Source organism: Mus caroli, chromosome 15, assembly GCF_900094665.2.
Source record: "Mus caroli chromosome 15, CAROLI_EIJ_v1.1, whole genome shotgun sequence".
Taxonomy (NCBI): domain Eukaryota; kingdom Metazoa; phylum Chordata; class Mammalia; order Rodentia; family Muridae; genus Mus; species Mus caroli.
The window spans coordinates 42,742,325-42,768,464 of NC_034584.1; the positions used below are offsets into that span (position 1 = coordinate 42,742,325).

The 26,140-nt window shown below is 36.7% G+C and overlaps 1 protein-coding gene and 1 pseudogene across 5 annotated transcripts in view; one reads left to right on the plus strand and one right to left on the minus strand.

The window, feature by feature from the left end:
- Csmd3 (CUB and Sushi multiple domains 3) overlaps positions 1-26,140 on the minus strand; it is a 1,196,994-nt gene that overhangs the window by 956,015 nt on the left and 214,839 nt on the right. The window lies entirely within an intron of this gene.
- Positions 9,762-9,881, plus strand: LOC115029500 (annotated as a pseudogene).

The window sequence follows — 26,140 nt, forward strand, 5'->3', positions numbered from 1 at the left end:
GAGAGGGAGAGAGAGGGAGGGAGGGAGGGAGGGAGGGAGAGGGAGAGGGAGAGGGAGAAAGGGAGAGAAAGAAAGGGAGAGGAAGAGAGAGAATAACATGCATGTGTGTATATATATATACACACATGAACAACCCAGCATATGCAGCATGTTTTACATGTAACAAGAGTATTTTTTTTAAATCTTTCATTTTCTGGAATTTTTATATAAATAATACTTGTTGGAATAGATGCTAAGGTTAATAAGTTTTGATAAATGGAATGAAAACTCAATCCTTTGAGTAGAGTAATAACAAAGGAATACTTTTAATGAAACTACCACATTTGACCTTATAATCAAAACACTTCCTCTCTCTTACACACTCTAAAAATAATTAAGGTCAAGACTTCAATTATCGTAAAGCTATATATCTGGGAGGAAAGGAGATTTCATATGCTTTCACAGGAAACGGTTTGGGAGGGAAATAAAAGGAAAGATAGGAAAGTTTATTTTATACCTTTTATGCTCAGTTTCAACTTAAATTTAAACTGAATAAATATTGCATTGATAAATAACATAAAGGGGTAAAAGGACATATCCCACGGGAGGAGGTAAATGAATTAGACAACAATGGAATCATCATAGATTGCATAACTTCTGGTCTTGTGACTGAATAACATCCAGACCAAAAGACTCTTAAAATGCATGTTTTACCAAAGAAACGGAAAGAATATAATTCTGTTGCAGGTCTTTCTTCATTTTCTAGAATATGAGACTATCTACCAATAATCCTCTGTGGACTAAGTTATTCACAAAGCATTGTGAAATATTTCACATTCAAGTTTCACACATTGTTGCCTGTAGATGTTGCTCATGATTATATACAGTTTTTCCTTTTTAAATCTTTAATAATTTCCCTCTAAGTTCTCTTGGACTAACTTTGAATGAACAAAAAGAAGGCTAAGTCATTAACTGAACAGTTATATAACATACTTTTCTTATTAATAATTATAGCTTAATTCTCTCTGTGCGTCTCTCTCTGTGTGTGTGTGTGTGTGTGTGTGTGTGTGTGTGTGTGTGTGTGCATGTTGCAATTTGTGTTGACATGTCTGTAGGTATAGGCATGCTGAGGCCTGAAGATCGTCTCTTCTTCTATTTATTTCTATTGCATTTTTAAAGAAGTCTCATTCTGAACCCAAATTTTTCAGATATTTATTAGTCTATCTAGTTGAATTGCACCACAAACCCTCTAATTCTACCTCTAGAGGGCTGTTCTTATAGGTGTCTGTCTACTCAGATGGCCTTTAACTAAGTTCTTTGAGTGAAGATCAATCTTCATGCTTTTTCTGGAAGCACTTTTTCCACTGAGGTACCACTACATTCTCTTCTGTATTCACAGGTTTAATCGAAAAAATGTAATGTTGCATGCTAGGTTTTTATCTTTTTTTAGCAAATCATAAAGGTATGTTATAGTAATTTTTAGATGTTCCTATAAGACTTCAACAATTTCAATGAAGGAAGATTGAAGTGATTAATTGGGTAAAGGAAAATATAAAAAAGTCATTCATATTTTCAAGTGTTTACCATAAGTATTATTTACTCTAAATATTGTGAAGTTACAATTAAGGAAAGCAGAGGTTTAAGTGATAAAATGTGATTGTGAGAAATTCATCAAAAGTTAGTGTCAGGTGGTCCCATTATATTTGCTACGAGAATTGCTTCTAATGCAAAGAATAACTGAATCATTGAATAGATATGGTGACTATGACAGACAATGAACATATTTAAAAGATATTCTAAGAGGGCAAAATACAGTATAATTGAGCCTGACCCTCATACAGGCATAGGGGAGGGATGAGGATGGATGTGGGATGGGAGGTTGTTAGAGGGTGTAACCAGGAAGTGGAATATCAATTGAGATGTAAATAAATGAAATGATTAATTTTTAAAAAGGGAAAAACCTTTACTTTCATATTCTATCATACAAAAGGTTGAAAATGTGACCGAGGAAGTAAATTTAAAATTAGTTTAATAAAACTTCTTGAACTTCAAGATATAATAAATATAAATATAAATAGACGAAAGCTTATATACTTGCTACACATACGAATTGTAATCTTAGTATATGAGGAGGGTGCAAAAATAAGGCAGAATTTTTAGTATCCGAAGTTTGAAGACTGAACAGATCTCTCAGAAAATGAATCCTGACATCTTTGTTCTCAAAATGTCTGTAAATTTCAGGTAAAAAAAATTTCCAGTTATTTTTACCATTCTGTGTAGCAGACATTTGAGCCATTTAAAGTGTGTGTGTGGTTTTTAAACTGGAGTGATGCAGTGGTCTTCTATGGCTTTATCTAATAAATGAAGTACTTGGCAATTTATAGGACAGGATTTGACTGTATTAACCATTGTATAGCAAAGTATACAAAATTCCCAAATTATAAAGTATTGTAGATGTAGCAAATATTACTTTGGGAAAGACAGAGGAAGGAAATTCAAATACAATTTTGTTATTAAAATAGACTTTAGTGACAAGCCTCTATATATTTTACTATAAGTATGAGATAAATATTCTGTAGTCTTCACAAATTATCCTACTTATAAAAAGCTCTTATTATTTTAATGACAATATCAACATTGCATTGCAATAGATACTAGTAAAAGAACAAGATATATGATTTCCTGCACTACAAAAGTAAAATTCCAGTTTGGATTGTGTGTCAGTCCACAAATATGCTCTCTTTTATGCATTTATGAATTCATGAAACAGAGTGCACATATACTCACTATATTCTACTTGGAAGGAGGCTGAGGCTTAAGTATTTTAAGCATTTTATCCAAGTCAAACAGCTAGTAAATTGTCACTGTGTAGTTTAGAGCCTGAGTTGTCTGACTTCAAAGCTCAGGAATCTTTTAAAGACAGACACAGATTGTTACCTAGAAAAACCCAGTAGTTATTCTCACAGCACTGACTATACATTTTTTTTATGGGAGTGGTCTGAGGTAGTTACATAATACAGGCCTGTTTTGATGTTTATATGACATGATGACCAAAGTTAATGAATCCTCACGGAATGTAAATCACCTCATAATAACATGGGATAGAAAATGAGCAAGTAACTATAAAAGTATATAATAAAAAACTAAGCATCGATGAAGACAATATATAGAAGGGATCTGATAGTGAAGTAAGCCTTAAAATGTAACCTGAAATAAAATGTAACTGTGGTGAAATTTACCTGGAATGTTCAAAACTGAGTGGCATTAAATTAAAAGCAAGTATATTTGAAGAAAAGAAGTATAAGGTTTAAAGTATTCTTAAAAGACTTGGATTTGGTATTATGAAAATGGAATCAGGAAAATAGATTTGAAAGGAAATATTCTTAAAGCATTATTCATATGGAGATTTTATATAGTGAAAACACAACAAACACAACAAATATATACACACATACACTAAAATATATAACAAGAAAATCTAGTCAGCCTTAAACACATATAAATATGTGTGTGTATGTGTGTGTGTGTGTGTGTGTCTGTGTACATTTCTGTATAAAGAGGTAACATACTATGAAAGACTCAAAAGGGTACAGCAAGACTTGCAAAGATTGGAAAAATGAGAAATGATGTAAACATATTACTTATACATTAAATTTCCAAAACATGCATACACACACACACATATAAAATCAGGGATGTTAAAATTACTTCCCATTTTGGAGTAAATACAATGAAGAACCTTCAAAAGCAAGGTTTTTAACAACTTATCAAGAATCAAACCTGACCTTGAAAATTGGGATGAAAAATTGAAAGAAAGGAAAGGGACATCATGAGTGCAGAATTGCATAATTATTCCGTCAAAAAGATGAAGCATGATCCTGCTGAGATCAATTAGCAGCACTTTAAAACATTGTAAAATTATATCTACTAAGGGAAGCAAAATTCAAGTTGCTTGTATTTCTTCCAGAAAATTAATCTCAGAGTTTTATTTCCCAGATGATTAAAAATCATTTAGAAGAGCATAACATCAAATGGAGGTAAAGTGTTTTCTACCTGGCACCTCTCATTGAAAGACTTTTTAAAAGTGCTTGTCAAATAAATGCATTTTCTAAGTTTTCAGTGATAATTTTCTCTGATATAGTCCTGAACCGTTTCGTTCACAAAGGACATGAGTGAAAACATTTATGAGAATGCTCTCAGAGATGTCAGGGCAAGCATTTTGTGAATATTTTCAAACACTTACTGTAGCTAGCCTGTCTCTTAGACTCTTTTTTTTCATTACCTATAACAGAATGAATCAGTTTCTTTATACCTAGTTTCATTGCTATTATACCATTTGGGGACTTGAGAACAAGGGCTCTGACTCATCCTTGTGAATCAAGTCTTTGGAGCACTGTGTTGTTGGCAAGCAAACAAGGATTGAGTTAGCTGAGTAATCTCATTCAATATGAAAATGCAGAAGATAATCATCACACAGAGTTTTTTTTTTTTTTTCAGGTCGTGCTTAAACAGAAAATAATTGAAAGGAATGTGTAGAAAACAGAGCAGCAGGCATATACTGAATTAACTGTGTTACAATAAGCACTGAATAACATTTGCAAGGTGTGAGGTTTTTTCTTTAGAAGCTGACTTTCATTGTTAAGGTTTTCTACTGTATTCTATGAAAATGCATTTACTTCTATAACCCAGTTTCCGTTCTTGACCATAGCCAAGTTATTTCTAGGATTCCAGCCATGCCATGGATCACATTGGGGTTCAGATGAATTAAACATAAGGCAGCATTTGTTATTTCAAAAGTGGTTAGACTCTTCAGAAGGCTAATATTTGCTACCCATAATAAAATTATCCATTTTTTGGTTATGGGTCTTTTAATATAAAAAAGAAATCACAATAAATTATTAGCTGGTACACAAACAAAACCCCAATAACCAAGATTGCCTAAACTGTATTTTTTGCAGAAAAAAATACTGAATTAATTATGAGGGTAAAATGAGTGTATTGTTTGAAACTTGTGTCCAAAATTAGTGAGGTGGCGGTCATTAAGAGAGTTGTATATTTTAAAATAAACTTTGTTGGTTTATTTTTTTTTTAAAAAGCATATTGACTTGGGGGGAGGGAGGACTTCCTGCTCTTACAGAGGGCCTGGGTTTGATTCCCAGCACACACAGGATTGATCAGAACCATCTGTAACTCCAGTTCCAGGGAATCTATGCACTCTCTGACCTCAGCAGTCAGAAAGCATTTAGATGGTATTCATCCATATGTTGAGGCAAGACATTCATAAGAATAAAAATAAGTATTTAATAACTGTGTTTCAAGCAGTATCAAATTCCGTTGGAACAATTTTGTTAATATCCTCATAAATGTTAAGACTGATGGAGAAGGTATTTGACTTGTGAATGAGAGATTATATTGTTTCAATTCCAAATATCAATGCTTTTTTAATGCCAATAGATTATGGTACAGGGATTTGCATAAAATTATATATTTAAATTATATATCTATATATATATAATTGTCACATTAAGATAATTTGTTCGGATTAGAATGAAATGTAAAACAAAGATGTAAGTGTTAAAATATATTTTCATCCAGTATCCTTACCAGTGCATTGTAAATCAAAATAAAAAAAAAAAACAACATAGAAATCATGTAAATTTGCAATCATACCCAGGTCATAGTTTTTGAAAATGAAATATGCTGCATGTACCATGGGATAACCTTTTAGCACTTGATTCAGAATAGCAGGAAAATATGCATGAACTCTCCTTTCCTTGTGACAGAATTGGGGCAAGTATCTGTATTAGAACTTTAGCACTCATGGAATTTAATTCTTTAAAAGGGTATGCTAAGCTGATCAGAGATAATTTGCTGGATTATATAATCATTCAATATGATGGGTTAGAGATGCCTCTGTATTTCAGCAATTACTCCATCATCCAATAATTACTGAACTTTGAGGCATAAATGTCAAAGGGGTCTAACAAATATGACACCATTTCCATCTTGTTGAAACTTATAACTCAGCTGGAGTGATGAGACATGCACAATATGACCTTCTAAAAATTAAAGCAAGTTCTAAAGTCTGAAAATGTAAAAATGGTTCTACTTTATTTCATAAGATTTATTTATTGTGTGTGTATCTGTATGTGTGTCTGTGCCCCTCTCTGTGTGTGTTAGTGTGTTTGTAGTGTGAGTGTGTGTGTGTCTGTGTGCTTATGTGTGCACTTAGGTGAGGAAGTGAATGCCAAATGTGCTCAGTGGATGTTAAAGAAAGAAGAGGGCATCATATCTTTTGGAGCTCAGAGTTTCTGGAAGTTGTGAGCTTCTGGGCATGACTTCTGGAAATGAAACTCGGGGTCTCTGGAAAAGCATCTCATATTCTTAGCTTTCAAATCACTTTCTTTCTTTTTTTTTATTACATATTTTCCTCAATTACATTTCCAATGCTATCCCAAAAGTCCCCCATACCGCCCCCCACTTCCCTACCCTCCCATTCCCATTCTTTTGGCCCTGGCATTCCCCTATATTGGGGCATATAAAGTTTGCAAGTCCAATGGACCTCTCTTTCCAGTGATGGCCGACTAGGCCATCTTTCGATACATATGCAACTAGAGACAAGAGCTCCGGGGTTCTGGTTAGTTCATCATGTTGTTCCAACTATAGGGTTGCAGATCCCTTTAGCTCCTTGGGTACTTTCTCTAGCTTCTCCATTGGGAGCCCTGTGATACATCCAATAGCTGACTGTGAGCATCCACTCCTGTGTTTGCTAGGCCCCTGCATAGTCTCACAAGAGACAGCTATCATTGGGTCCTTTCAGCAAAATCTTGCTAGTGTATGCAATGGTGTCAGCGTTTAGAAGCTGATTATGGGATGGATCCCTGGATACGGCAGTCTCTAGATGGTCCATCCTTTCATCACAGCTCCAAACTTTGTCTCTGTAACTCCTTCCATGGTTGTTTTGTTCCCAATTCTAAGAAGGGGCACAGTGTCCACATTTTGGTCTTCATTCTTCTTGAGTTTCATGCGTTTAGCAAATTGTATCTTATATCTTGGGTATCCTAAGTTTTGGGTTAATATCCACTTATCAGTGAATACATATTGTGTGAGTTCCTTTGTGATTGTGTTACCTCACTCAAGATGATGCCCTCCAGGTCCATCCATTTGGCTAGGAATTTCATAAATTCATTCTTTTTAATAGCTAAGTAGTACTCCATTGTGTAAATGTACCATAATTTCTGTATCCATTCCTCTGTTGAGGGACATCTGGGTTCTTTCCAGCTTCTGGCTATTATAAATAGGGCTGCTATGAACATAGTGGAGCATGTGTCCTTCTTACCGGTTGGGACATCTTCTGGATATATGCCCAGAAGAGGTATTGCTGGATCCTCCGGTAGTNCTATGTCCAATTTTCTGAGGAACCGCCAGACTGATTTCCAGAGTNGTTGTACAAGCTTGCAATCCCACCAACAATGGAGGAGTGTTCCTCTTTCTCCACATCCTCGCCAGCATCTGCTGTCACCTGAATTTTTGATCAAATCACTTTCTAACACGTACTTCTTTACTAAGGAAACAAAACACTTAATTTTCTATTCATGTACTTACTTTTTAATTCATTTATTTATTTATTGTCTGAGTGTGCGTGTCATGTGTATGTGAATATGTGCAGAGGTACATGCTTTAAAAGATAAGAGAGTTCCCTGGAGTTGGCTCTATTTTCCAAAACTGGATTCTGGGGACCAAACATTGTTGCTCAGAGAAGATATCAAGTCACACTTGTTTCTGTCTCTTCCAAACACTTATCTAAAATGAAGACTACTATATAAAAGAAACATTGTTTAATTTAGAGTAAGGAGAAGTCAAATAAATTACCTGAGTAATTAATCACACATTTAACGCATAGCGGATCAATGGAGAGATGGTCAATGGTGATATAGAACAGATGGAAATGAATGGAAAGCCATACAAATAAGGATACACAGAGTCACAAGGAAATTTATAGTTATGCTTTGGAGGGACTTCTACTTAATGGTTTTACATGGTTTCTTATTCTTGCTCAGTTGCAGAGATTCAAAATAAAATCATATAAATAAGGTAACTGTTATTTCTTTTTGTCTGACCCTGATTATTCTAGGCAAAGGATGGTAGAACTGGGGTCATCAGGAATCTAAGATGCTTCCTTCTTCCTGCTTTGTCATTCCTGTATACTCAAGATAAAGGTGAGTTCATAAAAATACTGAATTTCTGGGTATCTGGATTGAATGAAGTGATCCTAAGAGAGCTATCACTCCCTTCCTTGCTGCTCTAGGTATTCTTCTATTGATGTGATAAAACACTGATGAAAAGCCAGTTTAGAGGACCAAAGGTTTATTTCACCTTACCCCTCCTGGTCATATTCCATCATTGAAGGAATTCAAGGGCAGAAACCACAGAGACGCATTGCCTGCTGGCTCAATCTCAGGCTCACTCTCAAACTCATTCCTAGTTATGTTTCTTATATTGCCTATGGCCAGCTTCACTGAGACATCTTTACTCACGATAGGGTTTGCCTTACAATAATAATTAACAGGCAAGGAAATTCACTGGAGATAGACCCATAGACCAATCTGAACAGGCAATTCCACAATTCAATTTTACCTCTTTGATGACTCTATAGTATATCAAGTTGACAACAATTAAAGATAAAAGAAAAACATCATTGTCTAACAACCTGCTACAATTCTAAATGTTCTGACAACTGGGATAATTTCAAGCACGTGGATTATTTTGTTTTCTGTTAATGTTACCTACAAGTGCTCACTAAGGAAGAGATCTAGTTAAACAGGTAATAGTTGTTTGCAGTAAAGTGGATAAAAGCAAAAGGGGGAAGAAAACAACATGTGTGGACATGTACAAGGTATGAAACAGAAGTGAGGAAGAGTCAAATGCTCTGGCAGTCTACATTTCCCAAGATCTTGTACCTTCATTTGTTCATCTTGTCCACAGTCTCTATGACAGACCTTACAATGGGTGTGGGAAAATTAATTCTGTATGTATGTGAAAGGAACAGACCAGTTGATACAGGTTTGGTTGTTGAAAATTGTCTTGAGAATTGACTAAACAGGGATTTGCAGATAAGTCATTTATTGATGTGTCCCAAAGTCCATCTAATAATATTGGAGATTGACTTGTTTGCTCCATTCTGGTTCATGTACCGGCAAATACTCTAACCATGTCTGTTTCTCGCTAACCATGTTCTCCTTAACAAGGTTCCTCTCAGTTGACTCAACCATTAAATTTGGACAGAAATCCAGCATTCTCCATCCATATTTTCTAACTCACTGTAGGTTTGGAAAAGCCAGGAACACAAAGAACACTTTACTATATCGGTAAGTCATCCTTTTACATTAGAATCTTAGAATTCTCTCTTTTTCATAACTTCATCACTTACAATAAGTATACAGAAGGGAGAACTTATCAATGTTATACTGAGTTTCATTGCTACTCCTTCTGACAACAAAATGTCATATTTTATATTTTTGTTTCAACATATTCTTTTCTTTCTTTTTTTGGTTTTTGTTTTATTGAATATTTTCTTTTTTTGCATTTCAAATGTTACAACCTTTCCTGGTTTCCCCACTGGAACCGCCTATCCCATCTCCTCTTCCCCTGCTTCTATGAGGGTGTTCCCCTACCCACCAACACATTCCTGCCTCTGCACCCTCACATTCCCCTACACTGAGTCATCGAGCCTTCACAAGAGAAAGGACCTCTTCTCAAAGGAGCAAGGACCTCTTCTCCCTATCGCTTCTCAGCCTTTTGGCTAAGATCAAGTGTAGTATCTGTTCTTATCAGTTTAATAAATATTTAAAAAAACAACAACACATAAACAGACTTAGGTATTGAATGTAGTATAAATCTTCTAACTACTAAATGGTATTTTTAAGTTAAAATTATAGTTGAATTTACCAAGAGTCTCTCCCTTTTGCCTCTAAATTCTCAAGGGCAGAAATAGACTAGAGTAAGATGCATTCTAAAAATACAACTCATAGATCAGGGTGGTTGTAGTCAAAGACAAAACCATGATTCACTGTCATTTACCCAAAGTAAGGTAGAATAATGGAAACTATTTTTTCTAGGGTTTTTTTCCTGTGATGTTGTGGTTAAATTCTGTGATAAAAGCATCTTGGTGGAAGAAAACTTTTGTTTGGTTACAAATTATAGTTCATCATTGAGGGAAGCCAGTGAAGGAACTCAGGACAGAAACATGAAAGCAAGAAGAGAACCATAAACCTTGAAGAAAAGATGTTGACAGGCTTGCTCAGCTGCATTTTTTCCATTTTTTTTATTAGGCATTTATTTCATTTACATTTCCAATGCTATCCCAAAAGTCCCCCACACGCTCGCCCCCCCACTCCCCCCCCACCCACTCCCACTTCTTGGCCCTGGCGTTCCCCTGTACTGAGGCATATAAAGTTTCCATGACCAATGGGCCTCTCTTTCCACTAATGGCAGGCTAGGCCATCTTCTGATACATATGCAGCTAGAGACAGGAGCTCAGCTGCATTTTTTATACATTCCAGGTCTATCTGTCTAGAAATGCCACTACCCACAGTGATTGTACTCATCTGTATCTATTAAGAAATAAAAAAATGTTAAAATATGCTCAAAAGCCAATCAGATGGTTAAAGTTTCGTAAGTGAGATGCTTTCTTCGAAGATATGTCCAGAACTGTGTCAAGTTGTCAAAAACTATGGCAGGGCCATAGTATAACTCAAATTTCAACAAAAATATCAAATCCACAATGCTCAAGGAAATTGTACATGTATAAAATCTATGTCCCATTTTCAAATAGGTATATAGAATTATTTAAATGCGATTATCATTAGCCACAGGAGATTAAAAAGTGGATTTGTGTGGCTCAAAGCATTCAAGAGTGGAATGAGATTGACAAAATTTGTTTCATCATACTACCAAATACTTAGGTTTCTCTAATTTTTCATATTTTCATTTATCTATGACATTCTTCAAATATCTCTACACAGTCTCTTATCTTTTGTGTACATAAGAAAGTCCAAACTCCCAGGTAGTGATCACAATTTTCCATAAGGACACAACTTTCTAACTGAAAAAACTGATAATAGTTTACCATATATTATTTCAGCCAAATATGTACTGATCCATAATATCATATATATTCATATATGTGTGTGTGTATGTGTGTGTGTGTGTGTGTGTATACGACCACCATTTTGAAGTGCCTGCCATTCTATTCTTTGCCTGTTCAGTGAATGAATTCTTTAGAATATAAATTAATGTCAAATTTTACACAAATCATTTACAATTCATGTAGATCACATAAGAATTACTTTAGTTCAAAAGAATTAGAGACTTAGGAAAATAGAAAAAAAATATGTTGAAATTGTGTATGTGTGCAAGTGCTTTTGTTTACACATGTAGAAAAGATGGCAAACTTGTAGCTCCATTAAGAGCCATCCATCATGTTTCTTTTAATACAGGTTCTCTCATTAGCTTAAAACTCACTAAGTCAGCTAGGCTAGCTGACCCCAGAGATCTCTGCTTCTGCCTTCTCAGTGTTTGATTTATAAGTGCATGCCACCATATCAGCTTGGTTGTTTACTTTACATGGGTTCTGGAGATCAAACTATGATGCTTGTGCTTGTACAGCAAACCTTTTGTAGACTGACCTATTTTTCTAGCCTCTCTAGTATCCTTTTAAATGAAATTAAATCCTTTTATGTCTGAACACACACACACACACACACACGACAGATAATAAATAATAGCTCTTGTGAGAATTGTAGTAGTGAGGATGTAGACTCCAGTGCCATGAAATTGTCAAGATGACAAGGATTCAAGAAGTCAGTGAAACTTGATTCTGTTCTCTCCCATAATACTGCTCACCCTCCATTTCTATAGGAAGTGCTATGTAATTGTAAAGAAAATTTACAACAGATTAAAGGACTTCATGCAGTATGTATACATTCTTAGAGTTGTTTTCCAACTGAGAGTAAAATATACTGGGATAAATTCCACTAACGAAATCTAATCAACCTTGTTTTAAACCCTATCTCTACCACTTACTAGTCTGTGGTCAATGAGCCTTTTAATACTTTACTTTCTTTTTAGGTATCAACCTCATTACTGAGATTTATTGTTGTTTTTTTAAATGAAAATTAATGGGAACTTAATCTGAGTTTAACAATGTGTTGGATTTCTTGATAACATCATATTCTAATGTTCATTTAATGGTTGCTTGATTCAAACTAAAAAGATATCCATTGTGGATGAACTTATTTTCCTAGAAAATGTGTATTTATGAGCCTTAAGTTTATTACATGTGCCTGATTTCACTGTATCAAAACTATATTCGCAATGGCAAAGCTATTCCAATGAATCTTTTTTCCTATTATTCAGTTCATTAATCCTCAGTGAGATCTCAACATTTAGTATGTATTTTATCTTTTAAACACTGACACATACTAATCAGGCTAACTAGTTTTGTTACTGGTTATAGTTCATGGAACAATATAAAAGGAAATGCTTCACTAAAGCTATAAGAAAAAACCAACTAATTGAAACCAATTATGAAACTATCTCTCCATTCAGTTGCTTGAACTAGACTCTTCCCTCATTTCATACTGTCAGACCCCATACTAATTTCCTTAAATAACCTACCCAATTGCATTTCAAGCTTTATTCAGTGAGCAAGCATACTTATGATTAAAATTAATAGGCACATGGCATGGATTGAGAGAAGATTGTAGTTATTAGGATTGTAATATGAATATAAGAAAGAATTAAATATCGTTGGACCTTCTTATTTTAATTAAGTACCCAAACACTCTTAATCAAGCATATAATTAAATTTAAGAGGAAGCTTATTGTGTACTAATTGCCATTGATTATTAATAACATGCTTATTTATGCATGCAAACACTATAATAACATATATCACCAAACTGTTTCTGAATGACAATAACTGAGTTCTGAATAATGAAACTATTAATGAAATGGAATCTTGCACGAAATGTCAGGAAAGAAAATAACTCAGATCTTATAGTTCCCTTTTCATAATTTCTCATTTAGAAAAAAATCAAAACACATCACATGAACTACAGAATAACATCAGTATTTATTTTCATTTTCTTTTCAATCACAGTATGATTTTAGTAATGATAATATATTTAGGTAATAATACATTGAAACAATATATTTTTGCCATAAAACATAATTTAATCATTATTTTAGCACTTAAATAATGACATTTCTACCATTTTTGCATAACAAGCATTTACAAACAATTTTTATCTTATGGTTTAAATTATCCTTTTTCTAGTTATTAATTAGTGCCATTTAATAATCACTTGTTTATGAAGGAACCACTTTCTAACTGGTTCATAGCACAAAAGTTCTGTAAGTAGGACCAAAATCATATGACTGTTTCTTAGGACCCAGAGGAGAGCCTACTACTTCTGGTTGACAGGTCCCATTTCCTAACATGTTCTCAATATTTGCATTATTATTGTTCCTTTTCTAATAGTTACTCAATAGTTATTATCTAATAACACCTCACATATTCTGTGTGTTATCTTTATTATAAAGTCTCTTTCTCACTTACCATAACAAATGTAACTAAAAGTACCTAATATGTGCTCCTCCTGTGGAGTAGTTAAATCTAATCAGAAAGTGGCTGATTACTCCACTTCTAGCTGAGGATAGATATGTATATAGAAGTGTCTAAAAAACCATCTCCATATTGCTATTACAAACATGCTTATCATTAGCTGTCTCTATCTTATCTTTCCTTGGTCCTATCCTTCCAAACTTTTCCTCAGTTTAACTTTTCTTACCATAATATTTTAAATAAAATTATAAATATTTTAAGTTGTCAACACTAACACTACATAAACTCATATGTGTGTCAAAATTTTCATTCCTATTAAAAATTACTAGATTAGAAAACAGGTTATAAACAAGTAGCTTTTATACAAAAATTACAGCTGTATTTTTATTGCAAGGCTGTGTGGTGTTTTGGTATACAAATCCTAAAAAAAATCAAAATCAAGCTCAATAAAGCAGATTTATCAATGTTATAATTTTATGGAGTGATATTTGAAACACATTAATAGTTATCTTGAAATGCATAATGCATTATTCCCTACTGTTTACACACTGCCACAAAATATACCTCAAAATCTATTTTTACTGGCTAGATGATACTCAATATTTTTGATCAACAGCATCCAGTGCTTCCTGTGTTTTTATTTTTATTTTCTCATGTTTTCTCTTCATACAAGATCAATTTTAGTAGAATTCATTTACAAGTAATACTATGTGGCCTTCTTTTTCTATAGTTACCTTATTTACTGAGCACTAATGGCTGCCAGAGTAATTTATATTGTTACAAATCTGATAATTTTGGTCTTCCTTTTTCTTGAGTTTCATGTGGTTTGTGAATTGTATCTTGGGTATTCCAAGTTACTGGGCTAATATCATTCACCAAACCCAGACACTATTGTGAATGCTAACAAGTGCTAACTGACAGGAGCCTGATATAGCTGTCTCCTGAGAGGATCTGCCAGTGCCTGACAAATACAGAGGTGGATGCTCACAGCCATCCATTGGACTGTGTACAGGGTCCCCAATGAAAGAGTTAGAGAAAGGACAGAAGGAGATGAAGGGGTTTGCAGCCTCATAGGAGGAACAACAATATGAACTAACCAATACTCCTAAAGCTCCCTGAGACTAAACCACCAAACAAAGGGTACACATGGTGGGACTCAGGGCTCTAGCTGTATATGTAGCAGGGAATAGCCTAGTCGGTCATCAGTGGGAGGAGAGGCCCTTGATTCTGTGAAGGCTCCCCAGTGTAGGGGAATGCCAGGGCCAGAAGGCAGGAGTGGGTGGGTTGGTGAGCAGGGGGAGATGAGATGGGATAGGGGGTTTTTGGAGGGAAACCAGGATAGGGGATAACATTTGATACGTAAATAAAGAAAATACTTAATAAAAAAAGAAAGAAACACTTATAAACAAAAAAAGATAATTTTAATTTTTTAATGAATAAGCAGTATTTTGCTATGGGTATTTGCCACATTTTTATCTAGTTATTTGAAGATAGGTATGTGTACTCTTTTCCAGTGTATTTATAAATACTACATTAGTGTATGTTTATATTACTTCAACATACTAGTATATTTCTTTGGATTTTATATTCAGAAGTGGGATTGTATGTATCTTGGTCTGATATTTCCGTTTTTATTTCTGTGAACGTTCCCCACAGTTCTCTAAGTGACTGTGCTAATCTACAGCCTCTAGCATATGAGATAGTTTCTTTTCTACTATATACAGAGACGTGGTCTAGAATTCTAGAGTGTTAATTTTTTGCTATTTAAATTTACTTCTTCTTTCCAATTTTCTATCAAAAACCTGTATCTGTATCTAAAATTTACACATTCTGACATTAACAATAAATTTATTTTAATCAGATATTAAGGATATTAAAATATTTTTAATATATAATTCACATACCCCTGCTTTACTCAATGTTCCTTATATACTTGGATCATTTATCTCATTAATTTGTCATCTTTAAAATTTGTCTACTATTGAAGAGTGTCTGCCTTGTTTGTAAATGACCACTGCTGCTACCATAGATTGCCTTCAATTTCTGTGTTCCTACCACTAGGTATGTTCTACTGAACACTATCTGTAAATGTCTATTTTACTTTTCAGTAGCATGCCTCATTGTCCTGTAGTATTATTCAGGTTCCCATTATATTGCAAAACACAAATCCACAAAATATTTTGCTCATGCATTTTGAAGTTTTCTTGTATTTCCGTAGTTTCTGTTGTTCCATATGATTCTTCTGGTATGTTTTAAACTTTAGCCTCTTTATAAAAGAAGTCATCAACAAAGAAATAACATTTGTTTGCTATTTACAAGCACAATTGTTAAGTGAGAAGCTGAGTGGATTCTCTGAGCACCTCAGTGGCTTTTGAGACGTCTGCTGTTGACTGTGGGACGATTGTCTTGATTGTTTAGTTGAGAGACTCATTATAACAGCGGGTTTTCTTCTATTGAACTACTTATACTCCACATAAAAGAATTTCTGTCACCACCTCGAGAACACATAACTAAGCCCACAGCTCTCTGTGAGTGAAGGTGACAAACAGTGCGTACATGGAATGTGTTAGTACTTTGAGACATCCACACAATCCACTGGTTCTTGAATTGGACCTGCTTATTGCTGTGATGTAGAAAATGAGGTACTCGTTTCATAGAATAAACCACGCAATTACTGCTAGGATACGAATGAGCCGTTGCCTGCCTTGCGCTTGTGGACATTTCTGTGCTTTTCATTTAGAAGGAAGCAATCTTCTTTTTAAGATGACCTTTACTGCCTCTTTTAGAAGTTTCTTCTGGCATAAATTGTTTTGTTTTCTAGTTATAAATTGGCTTTTTTTTTTTGCTTCCCTTTGAAAGATATAACTTTCCACCTCCTAGTGAATTTTAAACCTCCCTTCCTTCCTTTGGTTGTAATTTGTTTTCAGAGTGTCACTTGTGAGCTCAGATTTCTCCAGAACTTACTACACACCCCGTGTTTGCCCCAGACTTGTTGGGATCCTCTTGCCTCATTATCCCAAGTGTTTAGAAGGGTGAAGCACTACACCTATCATCACACCTATCATCTTAGCATTACTCATTTAGTTACTGGCTCCTATGATGGCATTTGCTTGGCATAAATCTCCTTACACTAGAATCTTAATATTCCTTTTTAAATAGCTATTTAATATTCCCTTTTATTTGATAAGCTTTAAAAGAAAATAATAGACCCTGTGTTTAAATGAGCATACAGCTGAACATATAACATTCATTCAACAGAGTGAAAACTTGAGTAAAACCGCAAACAGGCAACTGATTTTAAAGAAATGCACAATAAGGGTGAGAATACAGTGAAATTTGAGATTTGTTTCAAGATTTTATTAGATATGTTCTTCATTTACATTTCAAATGCTATCCTAAAAGTCCCCTATACCCTCCCCCTGCCCTGCTCCCCTACCCACCCACTCCTACTTCTTGGCCCTGGCATTCCCCTATACTGGAGCATATAAAGTTTCCAAGACCAAGGGCCCTCTCTTCCCAATGATGGTCGACTGCGCCCAATGATGGTGGGCTGCAGACCCCTTCAGCTCCTTGGGTACTTTCTCTAGCTCCTCCATTGGGGCCACTGTTTTCCATCCTATAGGTGACTGTGAACATCCACTTCTGTATTTGTCAGGCACTGGCATAGCCTCACAAGAGACAGCTATATCAGGGTCCTTTCAGCAAAATCTTGCTGGTGTATGCAATAGTGTCTGCATTTGGTGGCTGATTATGGGATGGATTCCTGGGTGGGGCAGTCTCTGGATGGTCCATCCTTTCGTCTCAGCTCCACATTTTTTCTCTGTATCTCCTTCCATGGGTACTTTGTTCCCTATTCTGAGAAGGAGTGAAGTATTCACGCATTGGTCTTCCTTCTTCTTGATTTTCTTTTATTTTGCAAATTGTATCTTGGGTATTCCAAGTTTCTGGGCTAATATTCACTTATCAGTGAGTGCATATTAAGTGAGTTCTTTTGTGATTGGGTTACCTCACTCAGGATGATATCCTCCAGATACATCCATTTGCCTAAGAATTTCATAAATTCATTTTTTTAATAGCTGAGTAGTACTCCATTGTGTAAATGTATAACATTTTCTGTATCCATTCCTCTGCTGAGGAACATCTGGGTTCTTTCCAGCTTCTGGCTATTATGAATAAGGCTGCTATGAACATAGTGGAGCATTTAGAGCAATAGGACAACATTTTAGGATACTATATTGTCACTGCCCATTTGTCACATCTCATAGAATGCAAGGCAGCAAGAATGAATTCTAATAAAAATATGGACTTCATGATAAATAAGTATAAGTAGGTTCATGGGTTGTCCAAATCCATTGCTCTGCTACAGGGTATCTCTAGCAGGAAGGACTGTGAGTATAGAGAAGGTAGAAATAGGTGAAAAACTCTCAATTAAATCACCATTTTTTCCACCCAGAATTATTCCTGTCTAAAAGAAATGCAAGGACAAAAATGGAGCAGAGTCTGAAGAAATAGTGGTCTAGTGACTGGCCCATCCCATGGGTAGGCACCAAACCCTGACACTATTACTGTTGCCATGTTGTACTTGCATTGCAGACAGGAGCCTACATCTCTAGGCTCTGACAGGCTCTATCAGCAGCTGAAGGAGCTGAAGAGGATGGCAACCCAATAAGAAGACCAACAGTGTCAATTAACCTGGACTCCTGGGAACTTCCAGATTCTAAGCCACCAACCAAAGAGCATACATGGGCTGGTTCAGTGCCCTTGGCTCATATGCAGTAGAGGACTACCTTATCTGGCTTCAGTGGGAGATTGTGAATTAAAATGGTGTCCTGCATCCAGCTCAGGGCTCTGGCTGCTGGGTGAGGCAGGATGCTGGTAGTTTGACCTCTAGATGGGCTGTGAGAAGCCTGAGCCGCAGGACCCTGTCTCCAGGGATGGGGAGGTGCAGTCTAAGGTCCCCGGGGAACTGCCAGACTTGACTCGCATGAAGGTAGAGACTGGCAGGTTCTCAAGACTCGTGGGCACTGCAGACACCACTGGATGCCTCTGAAGAGCTGAGAAAGGAGTTGGGGACTGTGGAACTGACTCTGGCTTGGGACCAAAGGGAAAAGGGCAGGAGGGGAACTTCAGCTGGATCTTGAGGGGATGAGAGTGTCCTAGGCTTGCTAGATCAGCTTGGCTTGATGGAGACCATTGCTGAGAATGCAGAGAAGCCTTCTGTGGGAGATTACACATATGAATCTTTAAAGGAAATGGATCCTCCCCTCGCCAGCCTGAAACCTGCTTGCTCAGGGGTGGAGCTTGCCGCTCAATCATTCTGCCACACCCACTGCTGGAGCCCACCGCTTTCCTGTTCTGGAGCCATCACGTGTTCACCTGCAACCTTACTCCAAGATTATTTGGAGGGAATCGGGTCCCTCCCCCTCCTTCATAACTGAGTGTCCGAAATAAAAAATTGAGCTTTGATCAGAATCTACTTTGACTTAGCTACATCTCCTTCTCTCGCCTCCTAGCCCCTCTTTTCTTCCAGGTTTTCAAAATGCCTTTCCAGGCTAGAACCCAGACCTGTGATCTGCTGGCAGGACACAACAAGGAAGATATGCTCCATTGTTCCAGCATGGCTGATCCAGATGAGAAGAGACAGTCCATCCATGGATTTAAGGCATTTATTGTCATGGCAGAGAGTTGTGATAAGTGGAACTGTACCCCACTTTCTCAGGGCGAACCTGAGGTTAAATAAAGTTTGCAGGGATAGTGTCTGGGAAGAGGAGCCAAGAGGGTAGTAGAGGCAGAGAAAGGGAGAGATAGAGAAATAGAGGCCGGCCATACCACATGGAGAGAGGAGGGAAGAGAATGCAGAGAGAAGGGGAGCAAGAGGGCAAGAGAGAGGGGAAAGAATAAGAAAATAAGAGAAGCAAGAGTAAGAGAGGGGGAGGCAGCAAGCAGACCCTTTTATAGTGGACCAGACCTACCTGGCTGTTGCCAGGTAACTGTGGGGAAAAGCATACCTGGCTGTTGGCAGGTAACTGTGGAGGTGGAGTCAACACAGAATTCCAGGGGCTTGAGGGGAGGGGAGTTGACCTACATGACTGATGGCCACAGAATTATGGAGCTGAGACCTCTTGTCAGAAGCCTGGTGTCTAGGGGCATGGCAAACACCTTCAGTCCCTTGCAGATTAATCTGCTGGGTCTCCAGGGTTTAAATCTAGCTCAACCAAAAAACAGGCTGCCTTTCACCGTTCCACAGGAGAGAAAGTGCCTTATCTTGTAGAGATTTGGTGCCTCAGGGAAGGGGGATGCTGGGGGTGGGGGCATACTTTCAGAGACAAAGGGGGTGGTGGATGGAGTGAAAACTGTGGGAGGGGGAATCTGGAAGAGGCCAACATTTGGAAGGTAAATAAATAATTGATTTAAAAAACAGCTTTTACTTATCTTGACTCAGATACTTGTTTATAAAATAGGTTTCATGAATTGTGTTCAGTTATAGAATCATTGTTTGAATTGACGCTGCCTTCATGGCAGTGATTCCCCAGCTAGTGGTGCTTCTTGGAGAGGTAGGACAGGCTTCATGAGCGGTTCCTCCCTGGAATATCATATCTTCTTCAGATCTAGAGACCCATCGGATCCAGATATGTCCTGACCCAGTGTATGTGCCTCTCAGTCTCTGTTTTGTTTACTTCTAGTCCTTCTTGTCCACCATCCCCTCTTACACTCTTTCTATATTCTACTGAATTCACAGAGCCCTGAAAGTAGGGATTTGATGGAAACATCCTGTTTAGGGTATAAAATTTCAGTTTTCTTACTCCCTGCATATAATCTGGGTCTAGGTTTCTGTATTAGTTTCTAGCTGTTACACTAATAAACTTCTCTGATTATGGCATATTAAGGCACTGATATGAGTCTTGGAGAATGTTTTTAGGATTCATTTTTTGATTTGTTTGTTTGTTTGTTTCTTTTCAGAACAGTGATATTTGTTTTAACCTAGATTTCTGGGTTATCTAGTCTCAGATTCTTGGTAACAGAAGCAGTCTTTAGTATGGGTTCTGTCTAGTGGAGTGTACCTAAAGTCAAATTAGATATCGCTTAGTTACTCCTAAAAACTTTGAACCACCATTGCACGACCATATCTTCTTGTAGGCAGAACACCATGGGAGATCCAAGGGAGTGTTGTTTATGCTTCTCCTCTCATAGCATAAAAATGACCTTCCTGTATCCAAGACACTAATATGTTGCAAGGAAAGCTGTATGTTGACACTTGATTTCTCCATGTTCAATTAGTTGGATTAGTGTTGTCTTGGGCTAATTCCTTGGGTGAATCCTTCATGTATGTGTGTGTGTGTATGTGTGTATGTGTGTGTGTTGCAGAAGAGATCATAGTTTTAGATATGTAGATTTTGCACATTAGTTGTAGGAAAAGAATCCATGTCTATTTGGATTGCTCTGGTTCTGTTTGTTTGTTTGTTTGTTTGTTTGTTTAGATAAGGTCTTGATGTGTTAGCCAGACTTGACACAATTTTTTTTGTTTTTTGTTTGTTTATTTGTTTGTTTGTTTGTTTTTTCGAGACAGGATTTCTCTGTGTAGTCCTGGCTGTCCCGGAACTCACTCTGTAGACCAGGCTGGCCTCAAACTCAGAAATCTGCCTGCCTCAGCCTACCAAGCGCTGGATTTAAAGGCATGCGCCACCACTCCCAGCATCACAAAATCTTAAGATTGTCAATTTCTACTGTCTAGTCCTCTGGAATCACTAGACTGTGGGTTGAGCATCCATATTATAACTAATGCGTTATAACTGGAAATGCAGGCCAACACTTCCAGTAATAACTAATTATTTAGCCTCTGTTCTTGTATTTTTTTTATTGAGAGTTGCACAGCCAACCACATAGACATAGAAGGGCAACTTATAAGACGCTCAAGGATGTCTTCTTTCCCAAGCCAATAAATTCATTTACCAAGAAATGTCATCTTGAACAAGGATCAAGACAGGTTTCAGAAGAATTACTCCTTTAGCTCTTTCGGTCCTTTCTCTAGAGCTGAAGTGGTTTGCAGCCCCATCGGAGGAACAACAATATAAACCAACCAGTAACCCCAGAGCTCCCAGGGAATAAACCACCCACCAAAGAGTACATATGAAGCCCATAGTTCTGGCCACATATATAGCAGAGGTTGGCCTTGTTGGACGTCAATGGGAAGAGATCCCTTGGTCCTGTGAAGGCTCTGTGCCCCAGTGTAGGGCAATGCTCGGGCCAGGAAGGAGGAGTAAGCAGGGGGAGGGGGAATAGGATAGGGAGTTTCCAGAGAGAAAACCAGGAAAGGGAATAATATTTGAAATGTAAATAAAGAAAATATCTAATTAAGAAAAGAAGATTTACTCAATTCTGAGTAGCTTTTCCATTTTATTCTTTTTATAAAATATTTGAAATTTTAATAGAATTACAATGTTTCTTCTCTTCCGTGTTTTTTCAAACATTTCCATGTAACTCTTCTTTTTCTTTTTCAAATTCATCATCCTTTGTTTAAATTCTTTCTTAGCCTGAGCATGGCTCCTGAAATTCTCAATTCTCTCTCTCTCTCTCTCTCTCTCTCTCTCTCTCTCTCTCTCTCTCTCTCTCTCTCTGTGTGTGTGTGTGTGTGTGTGTATGTGTGTACCTGTGTGTGTCTGCCTGTGTCTGTGTATGTGTGTACCTGTGTGTGTCTGCCTGTGTCTGTGTATATTTCTCTCTAAATCTGTCTGATATTAGTTCTCCCTTTCTCTTAGTTTCTATCTCTGTCCCTCATTGGCACTTATTTATGCTTCACTTATTTATATTTTGTGAAATGGTTCAAATTCACTACAGAGATTATTACCATAAAAGTGAACTTTGTTATGATCCATGTCATTATGATCGACTGTCAGTTTATGCATGAGTAACTGTGCTTGTTTAGAGACTGAAATTGAAGCCTGAATAGGTACTGACCATGAGTTCAGGACAGTACCTATTTCAACTTCATTAAAGTGAATATATTTCATTCATTGGGGAAAATGCTGAGTACTGTCAAGTTAGCTAGTGACGGAGAAATACAGATTAAGGGGCAGATACTTAACAGTAACATTTATATATTCAATGTTAATATTTGCAGTGCATATTTGAAGTAAGATTATATATCATTGAGCATAAGCAGGACCATATTCCTTTGGGTTGCTGTGACTATCATTTCTAAATAAAATGTTCTTTAGTGTACAAATGTTGTTTGAATGAGAAAATGTTTTAAATCATAGTCAGAGAATGCAGCTTTAGTTATATTTATCAAATCTTTAAGTTAAAACATCCCTTATCTTGGTTTTCCTACTGTATTATATTTCAAATGAGAATTCTCCACCACACAAAGTACACATGCATAGCAAGGCTGGAATATATGTTGTCTATCATTCCGTGCAAAATGAGAAAAATGGGGCTCAGACACTAGTAGCTGCCTGTCCATGGCACATAACACAAGATATATAGTGTTTTAATATGAATAGAATAATTTTTACCCACTTCACCTTTTTTAATCCAATTACTATGACTTGTAATACTTTCCAGAAGTCTACAAAAGCTGTGTAGAAATGGCTAGAACACCAGCATGGCCAACTATAGGTATTACTACCTGGCAAGTTATGTGTGCACAAGTGTGCAGCAATAGTTGGAACTGCACTTCTAGGTGAAAGCCCTTGGTGTTTATCATGAGTGATGAGGACATTGTGCAATCATGGTCTGACAAATTCACCAATTTTCTTCAACCAAACCCTCTTTTACAGGCTTCACATTTATATTCCCAACTGCCTACTTGACATCTCTGTTTAGATATTTTATGAGCATCTCAAATTTAACACATCCTAAACAATTCATGCCTTTTCACCTTAGTATTTCTAACTTTATTTAGCCATGCTACCATCTTCCAAATCTTTGAAAAGGAAAAATAAAACTGCTTTTTATCTACTGCTCTGACTTATCTCACTGATTTCCTCATTTATCTCTCAATTATAATCCAACTGTTCTGAAGGTACAGCTCTGCTCATAACTTTCAAACCAAATCCCTGCTCCTGGTTGATCTTGTCTGTTCTTTGTGACCAGACTATATCCTATTAAGCCTCACGGCAACTTCAATCTATATTGATGTGTCACAGTAATAACCGTTATCTTTAAAGGCGTATTAGAACACGATTCTCAGCTTCATTATCAACCAAAGATATTTCTGTTAGTGTAAAACCCATAACTTAGTATTCTTGCTTTATAATGTATTCTAATGGCTTTTTTCATGTTCCTTGACAAGAATCCACCCTATGCTTAAACTTCTTTCATCCTTCCATGGTGATCTGAACTGTCACTTCCTCAGATGGGCAGCTTGTGTTTCCCTCTTTATATTGAATCTCCTGGCTCCAAGAGTATATGTGGATTTTCCATTACTACACTTGGCATTTACTTTTTTATTATTTGTACAACATATGGGTATTTTCAGACAGACCCCGACAGCTTTTGTTCACTAACAGCTCTTAGTGCACTGCATAAGGCCTGGAACATGAAATTGCTAAGCAACTGCAGTCTGCATTAATGAGTCAGAGTAGAGAGCTCACAGAAATGCTAGAGTCTACTCTCAGGTTGAAGGCTGCTCTCTAAACCACTTGTTACCTCTGTCAGTGTTCATGCTAGGGTTGGCTTCACAATAAAACTTCCCATGTATTATAAAACTTTGACTAATGTTTATTCCTGTCTGCCCTATGGTCGGAGTTCAGCTGGAATGATTTTAAATAGATCAGAGTTTTATTTAAAATATGGATAAACCAACTCTTTACTCTTTGAAACTTGGCTGCAATCATTTCAATGGTGAAGTTCATTGATAATGTGTTCCCTTTTCATTTTCTCACTATCACCTGCTTGTGGCCTAAAATTTCAAAATTCCTATGTAGTTCATTCAGAAGTTAATTGAAGCTTGAAACACAGAAATTGAAAATGATGAGTAGAGCGCTACTCAAACAAACTTCTCTATTCTTGGGTGTCTCCAAATTATCTAAATGAAACATTCCTATGTTGTGAGCAAAAATGTATGCAGTGTCTATTTGTTTAATATTTTTGTTGTTCATCAAAAACACTGCATATTACTAAGGAAGTCTGTAATTTATTGATACTGCATGAATTCATCCCCCAAACAATGTCCTCTGCCACACAGTATCTGTAATGATTACATGTTTACAAGGGGGGCACACTATTATTAATATAAATACTACTGTTAATATAAAGAGACAGCACATATGTTTCTGAAATTAAATTATTTTAAAAATAAATCTATATACTACAAAGTTTAATTATAATAGTTTGTCCTAGGTAACTTAAATCCTTACATGATTATTTCATTCATGAATTCCTTTTATAATTTATAGAAGGAAAATAGAAAAGCTAAATAATCAATTTTATATGTATTTTACCCCCACACACACAAAATCGGATAATTTTTAGTTCATCAAAGTTGTTTCTAATCAATTTATTGCTGGTACACACCATAGAGACTTAGCCCAAAGTGCCAAAACCAACACGCATATGTTTTACCACTGAAACAGAACCACAAAGCTGGAGAAAGTAAAATGGGACAGAGCAATGCTTTGTTGATGTCCCTTTCACACAATTGTAAATTTGCTGGAATCATGCCAAATGGTAACACTTGACATCATAGCCATTCTGTTGTTATAAACCAGAGCTGGTACAAAGCAACTTTCCACTGCATAATGGCTGCTGTTTTTGCTTAAAATTAATTGCACATGTGTTTAATTATATAGCAGCTCTTGAAAGTGATTATATAAAATGTTATTTCTTCTTGGTCTTGCTCTCATCTCTCAAATTATAGTTCTCTATCTCTGAAAGCAACAATGAATTTTAATAAAGGGCATGGTTTGCAAATTGCTGCTCCCAGGATGCTGCCACTGACTAAAAAGCTTCTTTTAGAAAATGAATGAAGTTCTATTGTCTTTGTTCACTTGCTAGAGAGACTAGAATTACTTCTCAAAGCCTCCAGAGGGCGCTGAGATTATAATCAGTTGAGATTGGAGAGCGGCCACCACTTTGCAGAGGCCTTCATCATCCACTTAAGTCTGCAGACTTTGGTGTTGTTGTTGCTGCTTAGGAGACTGTTGTTTGTTTGTTTGTTGTTTGTTCGCTGGGTCCCTCTTCCTCGCATGTGCTTCCCTTGGCAGCGTGTCACCACAGCCACAGAGTGGCAGTAGGAGGGGTGCCACTCTCTGCAAACCCTGGAAAGTAGAACAGGAAGAGAAAAGGCAGACATGCCTGGTGGCACTCTGTCGGTGTGTGGTGGTGGCCTTAGGTTCTTACCTACCTTATCATTGTGGCTCATTGGGCTTAAGCATACCGTGTTGCCTTTTGCCTAGGTCTTGGTGGGGATCAAAGCCCATCTTTACCATCTGCTGCATAATAGGATCTGTAGGAATCAGCAGAAAAGCTCCGACTGAGCAAGTCTCTTCTGCATAGGGCAAAGGGTAGGAAGGGTATCACACAAGCTGGACCAAG